Genomic DNA, 24382 nt, shown 5'->3' with positions numbered 1-24382 from the left:
TGGCTAAAACTCTCGGTATTGATCAATTCCAGCTTGATCCTGTATTTTAGTGAAGGTTTATGGATTCAGTTATGCTCGTGAGGTGTTAGATCACATTTTGGACGGTTCAATTTATGTAATTCTTCAAGTTTTGAAGATTCGATCAACATGCGGTATCTTAACTGCCATACCGAATCTGCTTCATAACTGGAAATTCATCTTAAGTGTTGCAGATTGTGGTGTGTTTGTGATTCTATCACATTCAGTTTGATAATACGCAGCTAATAGGTGTGGTTTGAGATAGGATTCAATTGATTTTCTAAGTTCTATACTTAGATTCGGTTTATCAACTGCTACAATTGACATTCGGTATCCTTTATATTCGGTATCTTTGATATTCTGTGTGTTACTAACTTGTTTCCTTATTCAGCAAGGTTACCGAATCTAATTTAAAGGAATTGGATTGTGTTTGCATTCAAAAGTTTACAGAATTTGACTACCGAGTCAAATACCGAACCAGAATCTCGGTTCCATTTAATTCTTTGGTTTTAAGTATTCTGAGGCTTCAAGTCTTTTGGTTACCGAATCTTTACCGAATCTGGGTGTGATACTTGTGTTTATGATCAGTTTCTGATACAGAATCTGGTTTACTGAATCTTCTACAGTACCGAACCAATTACCGAATCTGCTACAGTACCGGACCTTTACCGAATCCGTTAAAGTACCGAATCTGACACTCTTGTTAGATTTTTGTGAACCTTCATCCTAGATTGTGTTTAATACCGAATCTTTACCGAATCTACCTCAATTTTAAAATGTCTACCCAAGATACTTTGATCATTGGATCAGATTCCCGACCTCTAGTATTGTTTGATGGTAAGTACACTCAGTGGCTCCACCGTATCACTCAGTACATAGACTACAAGGGTGAGAAAGTAAAGTACATATGGGCTTCTCTGAGAGATGGTCCAATTGTAGAGTATCATCCAGATACTGGTATGCCAATTCCAGTCTATGAACTTTCTGGTGATAGACGTGAAAGAGCTCAGGGTGACATTGAAATGTCCCGTTCTTATTGATTAAAAACGTTCCATATTAATTGATTTCGTTGCGAGGTTTTGACCTCTATATGAGACGTTTTTCAAAGACTACATTCATTTTAAAACAAACCATAACCTTTATTTCATCAATAAAGGTTTAAAAAGCTTTACGTAGATTATCAAATAATGATAATCTAAAATATCCTGTTTACACACGACTATTACATAATGGTTTACAATACAAATATGTTACAAGAAAATAAGTTTCTTGAATGCAGTTTTTACACAATATCATACAAGCATGGACTCCAAATCTCGTCCTTATTTAAGTATGCGACAGCGGAAGTGTAACGACCCGGAAATTTCCGACCAAATTTAAACCTTATTCTTTATATGTTTCCGACACGATAAGCAAAATCTGTAATGATGAGTCTAGAAAGTTTGAAATTTAGAATTGGATAATCAGTTACCCTTTGACCATTTCCAACGATTCACGAACAATTATTTGAAAATAAATATGTATATATATATATATGTGTGTGTGTGTGTGTGTGAGTGTATACTTATAAATATGATTCTTAAACATAATCAATATTATATATATTGTAATAATAAATATTAAATATACTTTTATATATTAGGTAATTATTAAAGAACATATAAATAAAAATATATAATAGTAATATATTAAATTTAAATTATAAGTTAAAATAGTTGTTATAGTAATATCGTGATTAGTATTAATATCAAAAGTTGTATTATTATTATTATTATTATTTTTCTTATTATTACTAATATCATATTTAACTTTAATATTGATAATTAATGATATCATTTATTATTATTAATACTACTAGAATTATTATTATTAATATAATTATATAAATTAACTATTAAAGATTTAAAAAAAAATAATAATCAAATAAAATAATAAAAAAAAAGGGGAAACACAGAATCAAATTACGTATCTGATTTTTTTGTTCTTTTGTTCATATTTCGTTATCCATCTATATCAAATTGTATCATTCCCTATTAATTACGTTCCAATTTTTATCTTTATTCATTTGGATTATATTGAACGAATCTGGTACCGAGATAATATCTAAATTACTTTCTATATAATACTCTTCTTATACACTTCGAGATGTAAAAACAGAAATCAAGGTTTATAAAAAAAAAAAAAAACACGCTGTATTACTTTTCTGTTATTAGTTCGATTTTCAAACAGATCAAATTCTTGTTGTTTTTCAAAATCCTTAAATGAGGTTTTGTTAGGAATGATATAAGTAAACTTCCTGCAAGATTTCAACTTCTAATTTCTTGTATTGAGGAAGAATTCAAGATTTAAAGTTTATTTTCAAAAAAATCAAAACTATGAACAAAGATCAAATTCGAGATTGTTTTTGATGTTTCAAGTTAATTTACGATTCCAATAGTTTCTAAACACGATTATCAAAATAATTTTATGTTATAACCACAATCCATTACGCGTTCAAATCAAAAATCAAATTTTTTTTTTATACCTGCGTCGAACAGCAGCAGGTATTCTTCATTTTTTTTAATTTTTTTTTCTTTCTTTTACTGATATATAAGTGTTACGGAGTATTACTTATGAATCTATTACAGATTCTAAATTTTCGTTTATTAGAATTAATTTGATTTTGATTCTGGATCGGTTTGATCTTGAAGATGAAGAAGGAGAGAAAAGTAAACAGAAATAGATTAAAATACAAATGGGTAGGTTTTAAATAAGATAAAACGGGTTGGAGGAATGGTTAGGAGACGTGTAGAGTGAACAAGAGGTCTCGGGTTCGAGTCCCGTCTGCGGCTATTCTTTTTATTCAAGGATTTTTAAAGGGTACAAAGCTTTATTATAATTCTTTTTATGTTTATTATTAATGTTAATATTATTATGATAGGTTATTACTGTTATTAGTACATATTTACAACTAATATTATTAACATAATTATAAGTATTATGAATATTACTATCATTAACATTAATATTAGTATTTAATATAAGTATTAATTATATTTGTATAATTAACATTAATTTTATCATTTAAAGTATCATTACTATAAATCTACATTCTTATAAGACTATTATTAATATTATCATTTAATTTATTAGTACTATGAAAGTTATTTTTATTATTAGCATAATTGCTCTAAGTGTTATTATAACTAGTATTTTATAAACAAAAAGGGTAATTACATAAGAGTAAATTTAAGATACATAACTTATCTTTATTAATATTTTTTTATACGAAATGAATACATTTAATTAAAGAATAAAATATATATATGTGTTATTAAAATTATATCACTAATAATAATAAATATATTTATTCGATTACGATTATATATATATATATATATTAATGAATACACAAATGATATAGGTTCGTGAATCCGAGGCCAACCTTATACTTGTTCAATGATGTTATATGTATTTTTGCTACAAAATACATTAGGTGAGTATATAGTCCCTTTTAAACTTTAAATATTTTGGGCTGGGAATACATGCGCTGTTTTTATAAATGATTTACGTTATGAAAACAAGTGATTAAAAATGATATTCTGCGGATTGATGTGCTAGGTAATTTAGTTATATGTTATAATAGCATGTAAGCGCGAATCCTAAAGATAGATCTATCGGGTTTAACACCCCCATCCAGTAGGCTGCACTAGACATAAGAACTAGTGGGCGGATGTTTAGTACTTCGAGGATTATTTATACACTTGCGAGTGTACATATCCATCTTTGCGAAGATGACTTATTATATTATTGTTAAGGTTGGTTACTGAGGCCTCAACATAAGCAGAATGGTTTTATACACTTGCGGGTGTATTATGTTTATAAATATGAAATCTTGTGGTCCATAGTTATAACGCTGCTAGCATCAAACCTATATATCTCACCAACTTTATGTTGACATTTTAAAGCATGTTATTCTCAGGTACGAATTAAGTCTTCCGCTGTGCATTTGCTCATTTTAAGGACATTACTTGGAGTCGATCAACGCCATAGAACCGGATGTTGATGATTTCGTCCAGGGGGATAAGGACGGGTTATCACAGTTGGTATCAGAGCGTTGGTCTTAGTGAACCAGGCCTTGCATTAGTGTTTCTAACTAGTAGTTGTTAGGATACATTAGCGAGTCTGGACTTTGACCGTGTCTACATGTCAAAAGTTTTGCTTATCATTTTTAGTCAGAAAACATCTGCTTATCATCCTTAGGAAATTGCCTGCTTATCATTCTTAAGTCTAGACACGTCTTACTGCATTTAGTGCATCGATAGTGTATAGACGATATTCATATCTTCGCGTATCTGATAATTCATATCTTAGCACATCCGTAGACTTGCCTGACATATGTCATAGGTTCCTCTGTATTCTACGAAATCTTTAGTATTACATATATAGATATTCTATATAGCGAGAATATCACCCAATATCTGAAAATCATTTCATATCGAAGATCCCTTCCATCCATCAAATTGCCCTCTTGGCGATGAACCTGAAGCACTTACCGGCGAACTTGTTCGAAAACCATTTTCTCTCATTTCTAACGTATCTCGTCACGATTATATATTATTCCATATTTCGAACCGTATTCATCTGCGACCGACAATCATCATAGAAAAAGTCAACGAATTTCGCGCTCGAGTTGTAGCTTTGGAGAATATGGTGCAAAATTTACAAATACCAACAGCATAATCAGTACCACCATCATCAACGCCGACAGTATCCATATCACTTTAACCACAACTGCGTCGTAAACCTCAACATCATAATCTGTGCCTCGGATATCAAACTCACACGCCTCAATAACCCCATCTGTACTTCGAGTATGATCTTCGTTCTACATAACGTTCTACATCAATTATTTTCGTTTTACGTAACGTTCTACCTTATATATCTTCGTTCGACATGGTGATTATGTAATCTCTAATGTTTTAGAGATCATGTAATCTAGTATTAACAATAAATCGAATGAGCTTAATATCTTATTGACTCATTAAATCCATAATTGCATCTGAAGAAAATATATATGCAAGTATATTTTTATAAAGATTGTAATTAAAAATTATTTCGTACAAACTGTTAATGATGAAAATATTTTAACGGGTGGGTAGTACCCGAGAAATATTCAGAATTCACATTAATAAGTTACACTGTACATTCTTCGAATCTGATTCAACGGTCAATTGCTATTCTATTTACAATCACCGATATACGTATTCGTTCACCACAGAATAACCATTTCCATTCAATTTCATATTTGGATTTTGACCTATCGGAATCCAACAAGTGGAATAATGAAGAAAACATTGGACAAATAAAAATTGTTAGAAACAAACGAACTAATTAATTGAAATATTGTTAAGATTCCACGCTAACTGTTCCTAGCTAACTGTTCCCAGCTAACTGTTAATTCCGTATTACATTTTATTTATTGTCATTTAATTTCTGTTATTTACTTTTACGCACTTTAAATAACGGGACATGTATACAAGGTTTCGACCTATCATATCGACCCATCTATATATATATTTCGGAACAACCATAGACACTCTATATGTGAATGTTGGAGTTGGCTATACAGGGTTGGAGTTGATTCCAAAATATATATATGGTTTGAGTTGTGATCAATACTGAGACCGGTACACGGGTCACGATACGTATTAATTAATTCGAATATTATATATTAATTTATATATGAATATATTGGACGATTGGACAATTGGATTATTGGACTGCTAACTTTGTACAATTAAAATGAATTAAAATATGGATTATAACATATGAAACTAAACAATTCTTCAAGTTTGCCACTTGATTTCATCTTAAACCTCATTTGTACCTCGACAATTACAAATCCGTGTTCAAACCTATCATGATTCTTGAAAACACCGCGATCGAGAAGTTGAACCAGCCGCACTTCGTCTACGGAAGAAAGATTTATGCATACAGTTATGCACCTGAAAATTTTCGAAACCAAAATTTTAGTTAAAACATATCCGCAACGAATTCCTTATCATTTATTAGCAAAAACAACCTCACAATTCCATTTCAAGAAGCTGATTTTGTCACAGCTCCACTTCGACTTTTCAGTGAGACTACTCCTAATATAACCTCGATATTTATACCTTGTCCTTTTGCCATCATTACCAGAAAATCTTTTATATTACACAACATCATCAGCAGACATACCAGCAACTCGATATCTCTTTGGCGAAATCCGCAATTAGTATTTCGAAAATCTTGAAGAACTTCTCCAGTTATACCTATAGCATCTATCCCTAAGAATTTTATACTTTGAATGTGAAGTTTCTGAAAAACATCCTGAACTGTGAAGTAGTTCTGGAAATGCTGATGAAGCAGCAAAAACCGTAAACGACCTTAACAGTCAAAAGTTTGACGATAAAGTACAGTATGTTGGTAAAGCTCAGAAAAAGAGAAGGATGGGAACTGGAAAACGAATTGAGCAAAGTATGAAAGAGGCTGTGGACAAATCATAAAGAATAAGTTTGACTTCAAAGAATCCAAACGATTAGTGCCTGCTGAAACCGTTAGTAAGAACCCTACTTCTTATTCTAAACCTTTCCAGATGATATTCTTCATCATCATCTTATTTTAAGATATATAAGATATCTTCATATCTTCCGTTATACATATTCTCCATATTTCTAGAGATATTTTCACAACTATTCCTCTCTGCGATCATTTATCTCTCTGTAACATCTGCGTTACAATATAAAAGAGACTGTGTTAGTTTCTAAATTCTGAAACCTCCGAGTTTAAAATATGAATGTTTTGAAGTAGTGTTGGGAACTGATACATGAATTAGTATAATATAATGAAACTTGATCAACTTCATTATATTACAGTAAGTCATGTTGAGTTTCTAATGGAATGGGATGATTCACAGTACCATCATCATATGCCATGTTACACGGCTCTCACATTCTATCCAATCCTCAAACATATTAGGAACATATTATCTTGATAGTTCTATCTTCTCCAGGATATTTTGGTAATTTAACGAATCAAAATCATACCAATACCAATTCTTTCTTAGAGCATTAGCTATGTTCATTCTGAATTTCATACCTACGAATTTCGAACTATTGATCGCTTGACTCAAGGACGGGAAGATATCAAACTCAACAACCACCCAGGATTTACAAACCGTGTATATCAATACGTATTGCCACGTAAAGGCACGGGAAGATTAAAAACACTATAACCCCAAGATAATAGTAGAAGTAAATAAAATCCTCTGGTGATAGATGAAAGAGAAGAATGACAGATATGAAAATTAAGAGTATATCAAGGATAAGAATGGGATGGAACATATTGATGAATATTTAAAAGTAGGAATTAAGGAGAAAGGATAGAAGATGTGGGAAGTAAGGAAGGGAAGGAGGTGGATTTATAGTGAAACATCCGACAAAGAAATCGAAACAGATTACCGCATTAAATCAAAGGAGATCCTGTTTCCTAAATCGTCGAAGAACCAAATCTTATTACATAAGATTTTCTTTAAATCCCTTAAATTCTGGAAATCAATCCTAATCACGTCATCGGTTAAAACAATTCCATATTCACTCATTTCATTCTTTTGTGATAGCTTCACTCGTGCGCTTCACATGATCGAATCGTTTTATCTATATCTCTCAAAAATGATAAAACTCCATTATTATCTTATATTTGTCATGAAAACATTCCTATTGTTATTTATGACAATCTCGATCAAATTTCGGGGACGAAATTCCTTTAACGGGTGGGTACTGTAACGACCCGGAAATTTCCGACCAAATTTAAACCTTATTCTTTATATGGTTCCGACACGATAAGCAAAATCTGTAATGATGAGTCTAGAAAGTTTGAAATTTAGAATTGGATAATCAGTTACCCTTTGACCATTTCCAACGATTCACGAACAATTGTTTGAAAATAAATATGTATATATATATATGTGTGTGTGTGTGTGTGTGTGAGTGTATACTTATAAATATGATTCTTAAACATAATCAATATTATATATATTGTAATAATAAATATTAAATATACTTTTATATATTAGGTAATTATTAAAGAACATATAAATAAAAATATATAATAGTAATATATTAAATTTAAATTATAAGTTAAAATAGTTGTTATAGTAATATCGTGATTAGTATTAATATCAAAAGTTGTATTATTATTATTATTATTATTTTTCTTATTATTACTAATATCATATTTAACTTTAATATTGATAATTAATGATATCATTTATTATTATTAATACTACTAGAATTATTAATATTAATATAATTATATAAATTAACTATTAAAGATTTAAAAAAAAATAATAATCAAATAAAATAATAAAAAAAAGGGGAAACACAGAATCAAATTACGTATCTGATTTTTTTGTTCTTTTGTTCATATTTCGTTATCCATCTATATCAAATTGTATCATTCCCTATTAATTACGTTCCAATTTTTATCTTTATTCATTTGGATTATATTGAACGAATCTGGTACCGAGATAATATCTAAATTACTTTCTATATAATACTCTTCTTATACACTTCGAGATGTAAAAACAGAAATCAAGGTTTATAAAAAAAAAAAAAAACACGCTGTATTACTTTTCTGTTATTAGTTCGATTTTCAAACAGATCAAATTCTTGTTGTTTTTCAAAATCCTTAAATGAGGTTTTGTTAGGAATGATATAAGTAAACTTCCTGCAAGATTTCAACTTCTAATTTCTTGTATTGAGGAAGAATTCAAGATTTAAAGTTTATTTTCAAAAAAATCAAAACTATGAACAAAGATCAAATTCGAGATTGTTTTTGATGTTTCAAGTTAATTTACGATTCCAATAGTTTCTAAACACGATTATCAAAATAATTTTATGTTATAACCACAATCCATTACGCGTTCAAATCAAAAATCAAAATTTTTTTTTATACCTGCGTCGAACAGCAGCAGGTATTCTTCATTTTTTTTAATTTTTTTTTCTTTCTTTTACTGATATATAAGTGTTACGGAGTATTACTTATGAATCTATTACAGATTCTAAATTTTCGTTTATTAGAATTAATTTGATTTTGATTCTGGATCGGTTTGATCTTGAAGATGAAGAAGGAGAGAAAAGTAAACAGAAATAGATTAAAATACAAATGGGTAGGTTTTAAATCAGATAAAACGGGTTGGAGGAATGGTTAGGAGACGTGTAGAGTGAACAAGAGGTCTCGGGTTCGAGTCCCGTCTGCGGCTATTCTTTTTATTCAAGGATTTTTAAAGGGTACAAAGCTTTATTATAATTCTTTTTATGTTTATTATTAATGTTAATATTATTATGATAGGTTATTACTGTTATTAGTACATATTTACAACTAATATTATTAACATAATTATAAGTATTATGAATATTACTATCATTAACATTAATATTAGTATTTAATATAAGTATTAATTATATTTGTATAATTAACATTAATTTTATCATTTAAAGTATCATTACTATAAATCTACATTCTTATAAGACTATTATTAATATTATCATTTAATTTATTAGTACTATGAAAGTTATTTTTATTATTAGCATAATTGCTCTAAGTGTTATTATAACTAGTATTTTATAAACAAAAAGGGTAATTACATAAGAGTAAATTTAAGATACATAACTTATCTTTATTAATATTTTTTTATACGAAATGAATACATTTAATTAAAGAATAAAATATATATATGTGTTATTAAAATTATATCACTAATAATAATAAATATATTTATTCGATTACGATTATATATATATATATATATATTAATGAATACACAAATGATATAGGTTCGTGAATCCGAGGCTAACCTTATACTTGTTCAATGATGTTATATGTATTTTTGCTACAAAATACATTAGGTGAGTATATAGTCCCTTTTAAACTTTAAATATTTTGGGCTGGGAATACATGCGCTGTTTTTATAAATGATTTACGTTATGGATACAAGTGATTAAAAATGATATTCTGCGGATTGATGTGCTAGGTAATTTAGTTATATGTTATAATAGCATGTAAGCGTGAATCCTAAAGATAGATCTATCGGGTTTAACACCCCCATCCAGTAGGCTGCACTAGACATAAGAACTAGTGGGCGGATGTTTAGTACTTCGAGGATTATTTATACACTTGCGAGTGTACATATCCATCTTTGCGAAGATGACTTATTATATTATTGTTAAGGTTGGTTACTAAGGCCTCAACATAAGCAGAATGGTTTTATACACTTGCGGGTGTATTATGTTTATAAATATGAAATCTTGTGGTCCATAGTTATAACGCTGCTAGCATCAAACCTATATATCTCACCAACTTTATGTTGACATTTTAAAGCATGTTATTCTCAGGTACGAATTAAGTCTTCCGCTGTGCATTTGCTCATTTTAAGGACATTACTTGGAGTCGATCAACGCCATAGAACCGGATGTTGATGATTTCGTCCAGGGGGATAAGGACGGGTTATTACAGGAAGCTCTTAATAATCACCTGAGAATAAACATGCTTAAAACGTCAACAAAAATGTTGGTGAGTTATAGGTTTAACATATATATATATATATATATATATATATATATATATATATATATATATATATATATATATGAAATCGTAACAATAGACTACAAGATTTCATATTTCAATACACATCCCATACATAGAGATAAAAATCATTCATATGGTGAACACCTGGTAACCGACATTAACAAGATGCATATATAAGAATATCCCCATCATTCCGGGACACCCTTCGGATATGATATAAATTTCGAAGTACTAAAGCATCCGGTACTTTGGATGGGGTTTGTTAGGCCCAATAGATCTATCTTTAGAGTTCACGTCAATTAGGGTTTCTGTTCCCTAATTCTTAGATTACCAGACTATATAGGGTGATATTCGATTTGATAATCCAGCCATAGAATGTAGTTTCGATCACTTGTGTCTATTTCGTAAAGCATTTATAAAAGCAGCACATGTATTCACAGTCCCAAAAATATATATTGCAAAAGTATTTAAAAAGGGAATAATGAAACTCACGCATATAAATATTGTAAAATAGTTATTAAAACAGTGCATGTATTCTCAGCCCAAAAATATATATAAAAAGGGAATAATGAAACTCACTTTAACAGATTTTTACTTCGCCGGGAAGTAAGACTTGGCCACTGGTTGATTCACGAACCTATAACAATATATACATATATATCAAATTATGTTCAAAATATATTTACAACACTTTTAATATATTTTGATGTTTTAAGTTTATTAAGTCAGCTGTCCTCGTTAGTAACCTACAACTAGTTGTCCACAGTTAGATGTACAGAAATAAATCGATAAATATTATCTTGAATCAATCCACGACCCAGTGTATACGTATCTCAGTATTGATCACAACTCAAACTATATATATTTTGGAATCAACCTCAACCCTGTATAGCTAACTCCAACATTCACATATAGAGTGTCTATGGTTGTTCCAAAATATATATAGATGTGTCGACATGATAGGTCGAAACATTTTATACGTGTCTATGGTATCTCAAGATTACATAATATACAATACAAGTTGATTAAGTTATGGTTGGAATAGATTTGTTACCAATTTTCACGTAGCTAAAATGAGAAAAATTATCCAATCTTGTTTTACCCATAACTTCTTCATTTTAAATCCGTTTTGAGTGAATCAAATTGCTATAGTTTCATATTGAACTCTATTTTATGAATCTAAACAGAAAAAGTATAGGTTTATAGTCAGAAAAATAAGTTACAAGTCATTTTTGTAAAGGTAGTCATTTCAGTCGAAAGAACGACGTCTAGATGACCATTTTAGAAAACATACTTCCAATTTGAGTTTAACCATAATTAATGGATATAGTTTCATGTTCATAATAAAAATCATTTTCCCAGAATAACAACTTTTAAATCAAAGTTTATTATAGTTTTTAATTAACTAACCCAAAACAGTCCGCGGTGTTACTACGACGGCGTAAATTCGGTTTTACACTGTTTTTCGTGTTTCCAGGTTTTAAATCATTAAGTTAGCATATCATATAGATATAGAACATGTGTTTAGTTGATTTTAAAAGTCAAGTTAGAAGGATTAACTTTTGTTTGCGAACAAGTTTAGAATTAACTAAACTATGTTCTAGTGATTACAAGTTTAAACCTTCGAATAAGATAGTTTTATATGTATGAATCGAATGATGTTATGAACATCATTACTACCTTAAGTTCCTTGGATAAACCTACTGGAAAAGAGAAAAATGGATCTAGCGTCAACGGATCCTTGGATGGCTCGAAGTTCTTGAAGCAGAATCATGACACGAAAACAAGTTCAAGTAAGATCATCACTTGAAATAAGATTGTTATAGTTATAGAAATTGAACCAAAGTTTTAATATGATTATTACCTTGTATTAGAATGATAACCTACTGTAAGAAACAAAGATTTCTTGAGGTTGGATGATCACCTTACAAGATTGGAAGTGAGCTAGCAAACTTGAAAGTATTCTTGATTTTATGTAACTAGAACTTGTAGAATTTATGAAGAACACTTAGAACTTGAAGATAGAACTTGAGAGAGATCAATTAGATGAAGAAAATTGAAGAATGAAAGTGTTTGTAGGTGTTTTTGGTTGTTGGTGTATGGATTAGATATAAAGGATATGTAATTTTGTTTTCATGTAAATAAGTCATGAATGATTACTCATATTTTTGTAATTTTATGAGATATTTCATGCTAGTTGCCAAATGATGGTTCCCACATGTGTTAGGTGACTCACATGGGCTGCTAAGAGCTGATCAGTGGAGTGTATATACCAATTGTACATACATCTAAATGCTGTGTATTGTACGAGTACGAATACGGGTGCATACGAGTAGAATTGTTGATGAAACTGAACGAGGATGTAATTGTAAGAATTTTTGTTAAGTAGAAGTATTTTGATAAGTGTATTGAAGTCTTTCAAAAGTGTATAAATACATATTTAAAACACTACATGTATATACATTTTAACTGAGTCGTTAAGTCATCGTTAGTCGTTACATGTAAGTGTTGTTTTGAAACCTTTAGGTTAACGATCTTGTTAAATGTTGTTAACCCAATGTTTATAATATCAAATGAGATTTTAAATTATTATATTATCATGATATTATCATGTATGAATATCTCTTAATATGATATATATACATTAAATGTCTTTACAACGATAATCGTTACATATATGTCTCGTTTAAAAATCATTAAGTTAGTAGTCTTGTTTTTACATATGTAGTTCATTGTTAATATACTTAATGATATGTTTACTTATCATAATATCATGTTAACTATATATATATATATATATATATATATATATATATATATATATATATATATATATATATATATATATATATATATATATATATATATATAGTTTTTACAAGTTTTAACGTTCGTGAATCACCGGTCAACTTGGGTGGTCAATTGTTTATATGAAACATATTTCAATTAATCAAGTCTTAACAAGTTTGATTGCTTAACATATTGGAAACATTTAATCATGTAAATATCAATCTCAATTAATATATATAAACATGAAAAAGTTCGGGTCACTACAGTACCTACCCGTTAAATAAATTTCGTCCTGAAATTTTAAGCTGTTGAAGGTATTGACGAATCTTCTAGAAATAGATGCGGGTATTTCTTCTTCATCTGATCTTCACGCTCCCAGGTGAACTCGGGTCCTCTACGAGCATTCCATCGAACCTTAACAATCGGTATCTTGTTTTGTTTAAGTCTCTTAACCTCACGATCCATTATTTCGACGGGTTCTTCAATGAATTGAAGTTTTTCATTGATTTGGATTTCGTCCAACGGAATAGTGAGATCTTCTTTAGCAAAACATTTCTTCAAATTTGAGACGTGGAAAGTGTTATGTACAGCCGCGAGTTGTTGAGGTAGCTCCAGTTGGTAAGCTACTGGTCCGACACGATCTATAATCTTGAATGGTCCAATGTACCTTGGATTTAGTTTCCCTCGTTTACCAAATCGAACAACGCATTTCCAAGGTGAAACCTTAAGCATGACCATTTCTCCAATTTCAAACTCTATATCTTTTCTTTTACTGTCCGCGTAGCTCTTTTGTCGACTCTGGGCGGTTTTCAATCTTTGTTGAATTTGGATAATTTTCTCGGTAGTTTCTTGTATTATCTCCGGACCCGTAATCTGTCTATCCCCCACTTCACTCCAACAAATCGAAGACCTGCACTTTCTACCATAAAGTGCTTCAAACGGCGCCATCTCAATGCTTGAATGGTAGCTGTTGTTGTAGGAAAATTCTGCTAACGGTAGATGTCGATCCCAACTGTTTTCGAAATCAATAACACATGCTCGTAGCATGTCTTCAAGCATTTGTATTGTCCTTTCACTCTGCCCATCAGTTTGTGGATGATAGGCAGTACTCATGTCTAAACGAGTACCTAATGCTTGCTGTAATGTCTGCCAGAATCTTGAAATAAATCTGCCATCCCTATCAGAGATAATAGAGATTGGTATTCCATGTCTGGAGACGACTTCCTTCAAATACAGTCGTGCTAACTTCTCCATCTTGTCATCTTCTCTTATTGGCAGGAAGTGTGCTGATTTGGTGAGACGATCAACTATTACCCAAATAGTATCAAAATCACTTGCAGTCCTTGGCAATTTAGTGATGAAATCCATGGTAATGTTTTCCCATTTCCATTCCGGGATTTTGGGTTGTTGAAGTAGCCCTGATGGTTTCTGATGCTCAGCTTTGACCTTAGAACACGTCAAACATTCTCCTACGTATTTAGCAACATCGGCTTTCATACCCGGCCACCAAAAATGTTTCTTGAGATCCTTGTACATCTTCCCCGTTCCAGGATGTATTGAGTATCTGGTTTTATGAGCTTCTCTAAGTACCATTTCTCTCATAATTCCAAATTTTGGTACCCAAATCCTTTCAGCCCTATACCGGGTTCCGTCTTCCCGAATATTAAGATGCTTCTCCGATCCTTTGGGTATTTCATCCTTTAAATTTCCCTCTTTTAAAACTCCTTGTTGTGCCTCCTTTATTTGAGTAGTAAGGTTAGTGTGAATCATTTTATTCATAGATTTTACTCGAATGGGTTCTCTGTCCTTTCTGCTCAAGGCGTCGGTTACCACATTTGCCTTCCCCGGGTGGTAACGAATCTCAAAGTCGTAATCATTCAACAATTCAATCCACCTACGCTGCCTCATATTCAGTTGTTTCTGATTAAATATGTGTTGAAGACTTTTGTGGTAGGTATATATAATACTTTTGACCCCATATAAGTAGTGCCTCCAAGTCTTTAATGCAAAAACAACCGCGCCTAATTCCAAATCATGCGTCGTATAATTTTGTTCGTGAATCTTCAATTGTCTAGACGCATAAGCAATCACCTTCGTTCGTTGCATTAATACACAACCGAGACTTTGCTTTGATGCATCACAATAAATCACAAAATCATCATTCCCTTCAGGCAATGACAATATAGGTGCCGTAGTTAGCTTTTTCTTCAATAACTGAAACGCTTTCTCTTGTTCATCATTCCATTCAAATTTCTTCCCTTTATGCGTTAATGCAGTCAAGGGTTTTGCTATTCTAGAAAAGTCTTGGATGAACCTTCTGTAGTAACCAGCTAGTCCTAAAAACTGGCGTATGTGTTTCGGAGTTTTCGGGGTTTCCCACTTTTCAACAGTTTCTATCTTTGTCGGATCCACCTTAATACCTTCTTTGTTCACTATGTGACCGAGGAATTGAACTTCTTCCAACCAAAATGCACACTTTGAAAACTTAGCGTACAGTTTTTCTTTCCTCAATACTTCTAGCACTTTTCTCAAATGTTCTTCGTGCTCTTGATCATTCTTTGAGTAAATAAGTATGTCATCGATGAAAACAATGACAAACTTGTCAAGATATGGCCCACACACTCGGTTCATAAGGTCCATGAACACAGCTGGTGCGTTAGTCAATCCAAACGGCATAACCATAAACTCGTAATGACCATAACGCGTCCTAAAAGCAGTTTTTGGAATATCATCCTCCTTTACTCGCATTTGATGATATCCAGAACGTAAATCGATCTTCGAATAAACCGACGAGCCTTGTAGTTGATCAAATAAGTCATCAATTCTCGGCAGTGGATAACGGTTTTTGATGGTAAGTTTGTTCAACTCTCTGTAGTCAATACACAACCTAAATGTACCATCCTTCTTCTTGACAAACAAAACAGGAGCTCCCCATGGTGATGTGCTTGGTCGAATGAAATCACGTTCTAATAGTTCTTGCAGTTGGCTTTGCAGTTCTTTCATCTCACTGGGTGCGAGTCTATAAGGAGCACGAGCTATTGGTACAGCTCCTGGTACAAGATCTATTTGAAATTCAACAGATCGATGTGGAGGTAGTCCCGGTAATTCTTTCGGAAATACATCGGGAAATTCTTTTGCGACGGGAACATCATTGATGCTCTTTTCTTCAGTTTGTACTTTCTCGACGTGTGCTAGAACAGCATAGCAACCTTTTCTTATTAGTTTTTGTGCCTTCAAATTACTAATAAGATGTAGCTTCATGTTGCCCTTTTCTCCGTACACCATTAAGGGTTCTCCTTCTTCTCGTACAATGCGAATTGCATTTTTATAACATACGATCTCTGCTTTCACCTTCTTCAGCCAGTCCATGCCAACTATTACATCAAAACTCCCTAACTCTACTGGTATCAAATCAATCTTAAATATTTCGCTACCCAGTTTAATTTCTCAATTCCGGCATATATTATCTGCTGAAATTAATTTACCGTTTACTAATTCGAGTAAAAATTTACTATCCAACGGCGTCAATGGATAACTTAATTTAGCACAAAAATCTCTACTCATATAGCTTCTATCCGCACCCGAATCAAATAAAACGTAAGCAGATTTATTGTCAATAAGAAACATACCCGTAACAAGCTCCGGGTCTTCCTGTGCCTCTCCCGCATTAATATTGAAAACTCTTCCGCGGCCTTGTCCATTCGTGTTCTCCTGGTTCGGGCAATTTCTAATAATGTGGCCCGGTTTTCCACATTTATAACAAATTACATTGGCATAACTTGCTCCGACACTACTTGCTCCGCCATTACTCGTTCCGACACCATTTGTTCCTTTCATTCTATTAACCCCTGGTCCGTAGACCTCACACTTCGCCGCGCTATGACCATTTCTTTTACACTTGTTGCAAAATTTGGTGCAGAACCCCGAGTGATACTTTTCACACCTTTGGCTTAGCTGCTTCTGATTGTTGTTGTTGTTGTTGCGGTTGTTATTGTTGTTGGGATGATTGTTGTAGTTGCTGTTGCTGTTGTTGTTGTTGTTGTTGTTGTTGTTGTTGTTGTTGTTGTTGTTGTTGTGGTTATTGTTGTTGGGCCGTTTGTTATAGTTGCGATTGATGTTGAGATTGTTGGGATAATTGTTGCGATTATTATTGTAATTGCTGTTGTTGTTGTATTGGTGATTCTTATCACCGTTTTCCTCCCACTTTCTTTTGACTTGCTTCACATTGGCCTCTTCAGCTGTCTGTTCTTTAATTCTTTCCTCAATCTGGTTCACTAGTTTGTGAGCCATTCTACATACCTGTTGTATGGAGGCGGGCTCGTGTGAACTTATATCTTCTTGGATTCTTTCCGGTAATCCTTTCACAAACGCGTCGATCTTCTCTTCCTCATCTTCGAACGCTCCCGGACACAATAGGCACAATTCTGTGAATCGTCTTTCGTACGTGGTAATATCAAATCCTTGGGTTCATAACCCTCTAAGTTCTGTCTTGAGCTTATTGACCTCGGTTCTGGGACGGTACTTCTCGTTCATCAAGTGCTTGAATGCTGACCACGGTAGTGCATACGCATCATCTTGTCCCACTTGCTCTAGATAGGTATTCCACCATGTTAACGCAGAACCTGTGAAGGTATGCGTAGCGTACTTCACTTTGTCCTCTTCAGTACACTTACTTATGGCAAACACCGATTCGACCTTCTCAGTCCACCGTTTCAATCCGATCGGTCCTTCGGTTCCATCAAATTCCAAAGGTTTGCAGGCAGTGAATTCTTTGTAGGTGCATCCTACATGATTTCCTGTACTGCTAGGTCCAAGGTTATTGTTGGTATGTAGCGCAGCCTGTACTGCGGCTATGTTTGAAGCTAGAAAAGTACGAAATTCCTCTTCATTCATATTCACGGTGTGTCGAGTAGTCGGTGCCATTTCCTTCAAAATAGTCAAATGGAACAAGTTAATCATACAGAATATTAAGAGTAGTTAATAGTATTTCATAGCATAATATGAACTCATTTATAAAAGCTTTTTCTTCATATTAGCGTTTTATAAGTTTAAATTCGGGTAGTACCTACCCGTTAAGTTCATACTTAGTAGCTAATATACAATTCAACTACTACAATTCTATATGAAAAACTGATTATAATAATATTTCGCGTTCAAACTTTTACACAATATTTTACAAACTTACAATACCGCTTATTTTACATATAGCATGAAATATAGCACACAATAAATTTGATACAAGATGGTTGTGAAGATAATTCTAGTTAGTACACAAGTCGTTCAGCAAAGGCAATAAAGACACGTAATTCATACTTCCAGAAACAAGTCATGCATTCTGGTTTTACTAGGACTACTTCCCATCCTTGGTCTTGTGGAACATAACCGTTATGGCCGTTGATAAGATAGCGTGTTGTAACGTCGTCAAAGGGACGAGGGTTATGTAATGTCCAACAGTCCCGTAACAATCTAAAAACCTCATTTCTTACCCCAATTACCGACTCCGTCACGGAATGTTTTGTTTAATAGTTGTAGCCCGATGTTCTTGTTCTCACTTTGGTGAGAAGCGAACATTATTAATCCGTAAGCATAACATGCTTCTTTATGTTGCATGTTAGCCGCTTTTTCTAAATCACGAAGTCCAATATTCGGATATATTGAGTCAAAATAATTTCTTAACCCTTGCGTAAAATAGCATTTGGGTTCCCCGCAATATATGCGTCAAAGTAAACACATCGTAACTTATGGATTTCCCAATGTGCTATACCCCATCTTTCGAACGAAAGCCTTTTATAAACCAAGGCATTCTTGGAACGTTCTTCGAATGTCTTACAAACTGATCTCACCTTAAATAGTTGTGCCGAAGAATTCTGACCGACTCTAGACAAGATTTCATCAATCATGTCTCCGGGTAGGTCTCTTAAAATATTGGGTTGTCTATCCATTTTGTGTTTTTATACTGTAAAATAGACAAGAGTTAGATTCATAAAAAAAAAATACTTATTAATACAAGCAATTTTTACATATTTCATAAAGCATAAGCACACTATATTACATATATTACACCACACGAATACAACTATCTTATTCCGACTCACTTGTTTCTTCTTCTTCGGTTTTGGTTCGTTTTTCCAAGTTTCTAGGGATATATGATGTTCCCCTAATACGAGCCGTCGTTTTCCACATTGGTTTAGAAAAACCTGGTGGTTTAGAGGTTCCCGGGTCATTGTTACAACTTAAGGACTTCGGGGGTTGACGATACATATAAAGTTCATCGGGGTTGGAATTAGATTTCTCTATTTTTATGCCCTTTCCCTTATTATTTTCTTTTGCCTTTTTAAATTCAGTTGGGGTAATTTCTATAACATCATCGGAATTCTCGTCGGAATTCGATTCATCGGAGAATTGGTAATCCTCCCAATATTTTGCTTCCTTGGCGAAAACACCATTGACCATAATTAACCTTGGTCGGTTGGTTGAGGGTTTTCTTCTACTTAACCATTTTATTATTTCCCTCACCGGTTCTATTTCTTCATCCGGTTCCGATTCTTCTTCCGGTTCCGATTCTTCTTCCGGTTCCGACTCTTCTTCCGGTTCCTCTTCGGGAACTTGTGAATCAGTCCATGAATCATTCCAATTTACATTTGACTCTTCATTATTATTAGGTGAGTCAATGGGACTTGTTCTAGAGGTAGACATCTATCACATAATATCAAACGCATTAAGAGATTAATATATCACATAATATTCACATGTTAAAAATATATAGTTTCCAACAAATTTTGTTAAGCAATCATTTTTCAAGTAAACACGGTCGAAGTCCAGACTCACTAATGCATCCTAACAAACTCGATAAGACACACTAATGCAAAATTATGGTTCTCTAAGACCAATGCTCTGATACCAACTAAAATGTCCCGTTCTTATTGGTTAAAAACGTTCCATATTAATTGATTTCGTTGCGAGGTTTTGACCTCTATATGAGACGTTTTTCAAAGACTGCATTCATTTTAAAACAAACCATAACCTTTATTTCATCAATAAAGGTTTAAAAAGCTTTACGTAGATTATCAAATAATGATAATCTAAAATATCCTGTTTACACACGACCATTACATAATGGTTTACAATACAAATATGTTACAACAAAATAAGTTTCTTGAATGCAGTTTTTACACAATATCATACAAGCATGGACTCCAAATCTCGTCCTTATTTAAGTATGCGACAGCGGAAGCTCTTAATAATCACCTGAGAATAAACATGCTTAAAACGTCAACAAAAATGTTGGTGAGTTATAGGTTTAACCTATATATATATGAAATCGTAACAATAGACCACAAGATTTCATATTTCAATACACATCCCATACATAGAGATAAAAATCATTCATATGGTGAACACCTGGTAACCGACATTAACAAGATGCATATATAAGAATATCCCCATCATTCCGGGACACCCTTCGAATATGATATAAATTTCGAAGTACTAAAGCATCCGGTACTTTGGATGAGGTTTGTTAGGCCCAATAGATCTATCTTTAGAGTTCGCGTCAATTAGGGTTTCTGTTCCCTAATTCTTAGATTACCAGACTATATAGGGTGATATTCGATTTGATAATCCAACCATAGAATGTAGTTTCGATCACTTGTGTCTATTTCGTAAAGCATTTATAAAAGCAGCGCATGTATTCACAGTCCCAAAAATATATATTGCAAAAGTATTTAAAAAGGGAATAATGAAACTCACGCATATAAATATTGTAAAATAGTTATTAAAACAATGCATGTACTCTCACCCCAAAAATATATATAAAAAGGGAATAATGAAACTCACTTTCACAGATTTTTACTTCGTCGGGAAGTAAGACTTGGCCACTGGTTGATTCACGAACCTATAACAATATATACATATATATCAAAGTATGTTCAAAATATATTTACAAACTTTTAATATATTTTGATGTTTTAAGTTTATTAAGTCAGCTGTCCTCGTTAGTAATCTACAACTAGTTGTCCACAGTTAGATGTACAGAAATAAATCGATAAATATTATCTTGAATCAATCCACGACCCAGTGTATACGTATCTCAGTATTGATCACAACTCAAACTATATATATTTTGGAATCAACCTCAACCCTGTACAGCTAACTCCAACATTCACATATAGAGTGTCTATGGTTGTTCCGAAATATATATAGATGTGTCGACATGATAGGTTGAAACATTGTATACGTGTCTATGGTATCTCAAGATTACATAATATACAATACAAGTTGATTAAGTTATGGTTGGAATAGATTTGTTACCAATTTTCACGTAGCTAAAATGAGAAAAATTATCCAATCTTGTTTTACCCATAACTTCTTCATTTTAAATCCGTTTTGAGTGAATAAAATTGCTATGGTTTCATATTGAACTCTATTTTATGAATCTAAACAGAAAAAGTATAGGTTTATAGTCAGAAAAATAAGTTACAAGTCGTTTTTGTAAAGGTAGTCATTTCAGTCGAAAGAACAACGTCTAGATGACCATTTTAGAAAACATACTTCCACTTTGAGTTTAACCATAATTTTTGGATATAGTTTCATGTTCATAATAAAAATCATTTTCCCAGAATAACAACTTTTAAATCAAAGTTTATCATAGTTTTTAATTAACTAACCCAAAACAGTCCGCGGTGTTACTACCACGGCGTAAATTCGATTTTACAGTGTTTTTCGTGTTTCCAGGTTTTAAATCATTAAGTTAGCATATCATATAGATATAGAACATATGTTTAGTTGATTTTAAAAGTCAAGTTAGAAGGATTAACTTTTGTTTGCGAACAAGTTTAGAATTAACTAAACTATGTTCTAGTGATTACAAGTTTAAACCTTCGAATAAGATAGCTTTATATGTATGAATCGAATGATGTTATGAACATCATTACTACCTTAAGTTCCTTGGATAAACCTACTGGAAAAGAGAAAAATGGATCTAGCTTCAACGGATCCTTGGATGGCTCGAAGTTCTTGAAGCAAAATCATGACACGAAAACAAGTTCAAGTAAGATCATCACCTGAAATAAGATTGTTATAGTTATAGAAATTGAACCAAAGTTTGAATATGATTATTACCTTGTATTAGAATGATAACCTACTGTAAGAAACAAAGATTTCTTGAGGTTGGATGATCACCTTACAAGATTGGAAGTGAGCTAGCAAACTTGAAAGTATTCTTGATTTTATGTAACTAGAACTTGTAGAATTTATGAAGAACACTTAGAACTTGAAGATAGAACTTGAGAGAGATCAATTAGATGAAAAAAATTGAAGAATGAAAGTGTTTGTAGGTGTTTTTGATTGTTGGTGTATGGATTAGATATAAAGGATATGTAATTTTGTTTTCATGTAAATAAGTCATGAATGATTACTCATATTTTTGTAATTTTATGAGATATTTCATGCTAGTTTCCAAATGATGGTTCCCACATGTGTTAGGTGACTCACATGGGCTACTAATAGCTGATCATTGGAGTGTATATACCAATTGTACATACATCTAAAAGCTATGTATTGTACGAGTACAAATACGGGTGCATACGAGTAGAATTGTTGATGAAACTGAACGAGGATGTAATTGTAAGCATTTTTGTTAAGTAGAAGTATTTTGATAAGTGTATTGAAGTCTTTCAAAAGTGTATAAATACATATTAAAATACTACATGTATATACATTTTAACTGAGTCGTTAAGTCATCGTTAGTCGTTACATGTAAGTGTTGTTTTGAAACCTTTAGGTTAACGATATTGTTAAATGTTGTTAACCCAATGTTTATAATTTCAAATGAGATTTTAAATTATTATATTATCATGATATTATCATGTATGAATATCTCTTAATATGATATATATACATTAAATGTCTTTACAACGATAATCGTTACATATATGTCTCGTTTAAAAATCATTAAGTTAGTAGTCTTGTTTTTACATATGTAGTTCATTGTTAATATACTTAATGATATGTTTACTTATCATAATATCATGTTAACTATATATATATTTATATATATATATCCATATATATGTCATCATGTAGTTTTTACAAGTTTTAACGTTCGTGAATCACCGGTCAACTTGGGTGGTCAATTGTTTATATGAAACATATTTCAATTAATCAAGTCTTAACAAGTTTGATTGCTTAACATGTTGGAAACATTTAATCATGTAAATATCAATCTCAATTAATATATATAAACATGAAAAAGTTCGGGTCACTACAGACATAGGGGCTAAGAACATTGTTATGCAAGCCATCCCTATTGAGTTATTTGAAAATGTTGATAGCAACACTACAGCAAAAGACATATGGGATGAGATCAAATGACAGCAATAAGGTTATGACATGTCAGATGTTACTAAACTGAATAAGGCTCTTGGATTTTATGAAGATTTCAAGCAGGAACCCGAAGAACAACTCAAGGAAACCTACCGTCATTTCAATGGTTTTCTTAATGAGTTGAAAAGGTGTGAGATTACAAAAGTTAATGCTGAAATCAACATGAAGTTCCTCTAAAAGCTCAATGTTGATTGGATTTCTTATGGAACCATCATTCGATGTACCAAAGAGATTCATGTGATGACTATTCTTGAGCTTGTTGGAGTTCTTATGCATTATCAACCAGAGGTGTCTAAACTTCAAGAGGGAGGTAAAGAGTCGTCTCCAAGTGATCCGCTTGCTCTAATTGCCAAAAAGAAGAGCAAATCATCTACTACTTCCAAAAGCTTATCTAAGAAAGTTCTTGTTGAAGAATCAACTGATTATGAAGACTTGAATCTTTCTGATATTGATGATTCTCACCTTGAATTAGTCAAGATGGCCACCATGTTCACCAAAGCCTTGAACAAACACAAGTTCAAAGGCAAATCAAGCAATCAACGCAAGAACTCATCTTCTTCCTCCTACTACAAGAAACCTG

The sequence above is a fragment of the Rutidosis leptorrhynchoides genome, chromosome 10 (assembly GCF_046630445.1).
Source record: "Rutidosis leptorrhynchoides isolate AG116_Rl617_1_P2 chromosome 10, CSIRO_AGI_Rlap_v1, whole genome shotgun sequence".
Taxonomy (NCBI): Eukaryota; Viridiplantae; Streptophyta; class Magnoliopsida; order Asterales; family Asteraceae; genus Rutidosis; species Rutidosis leptorrhynchoides.
This window is presented reverse-complemented; position numbering follows the sequence as displayed.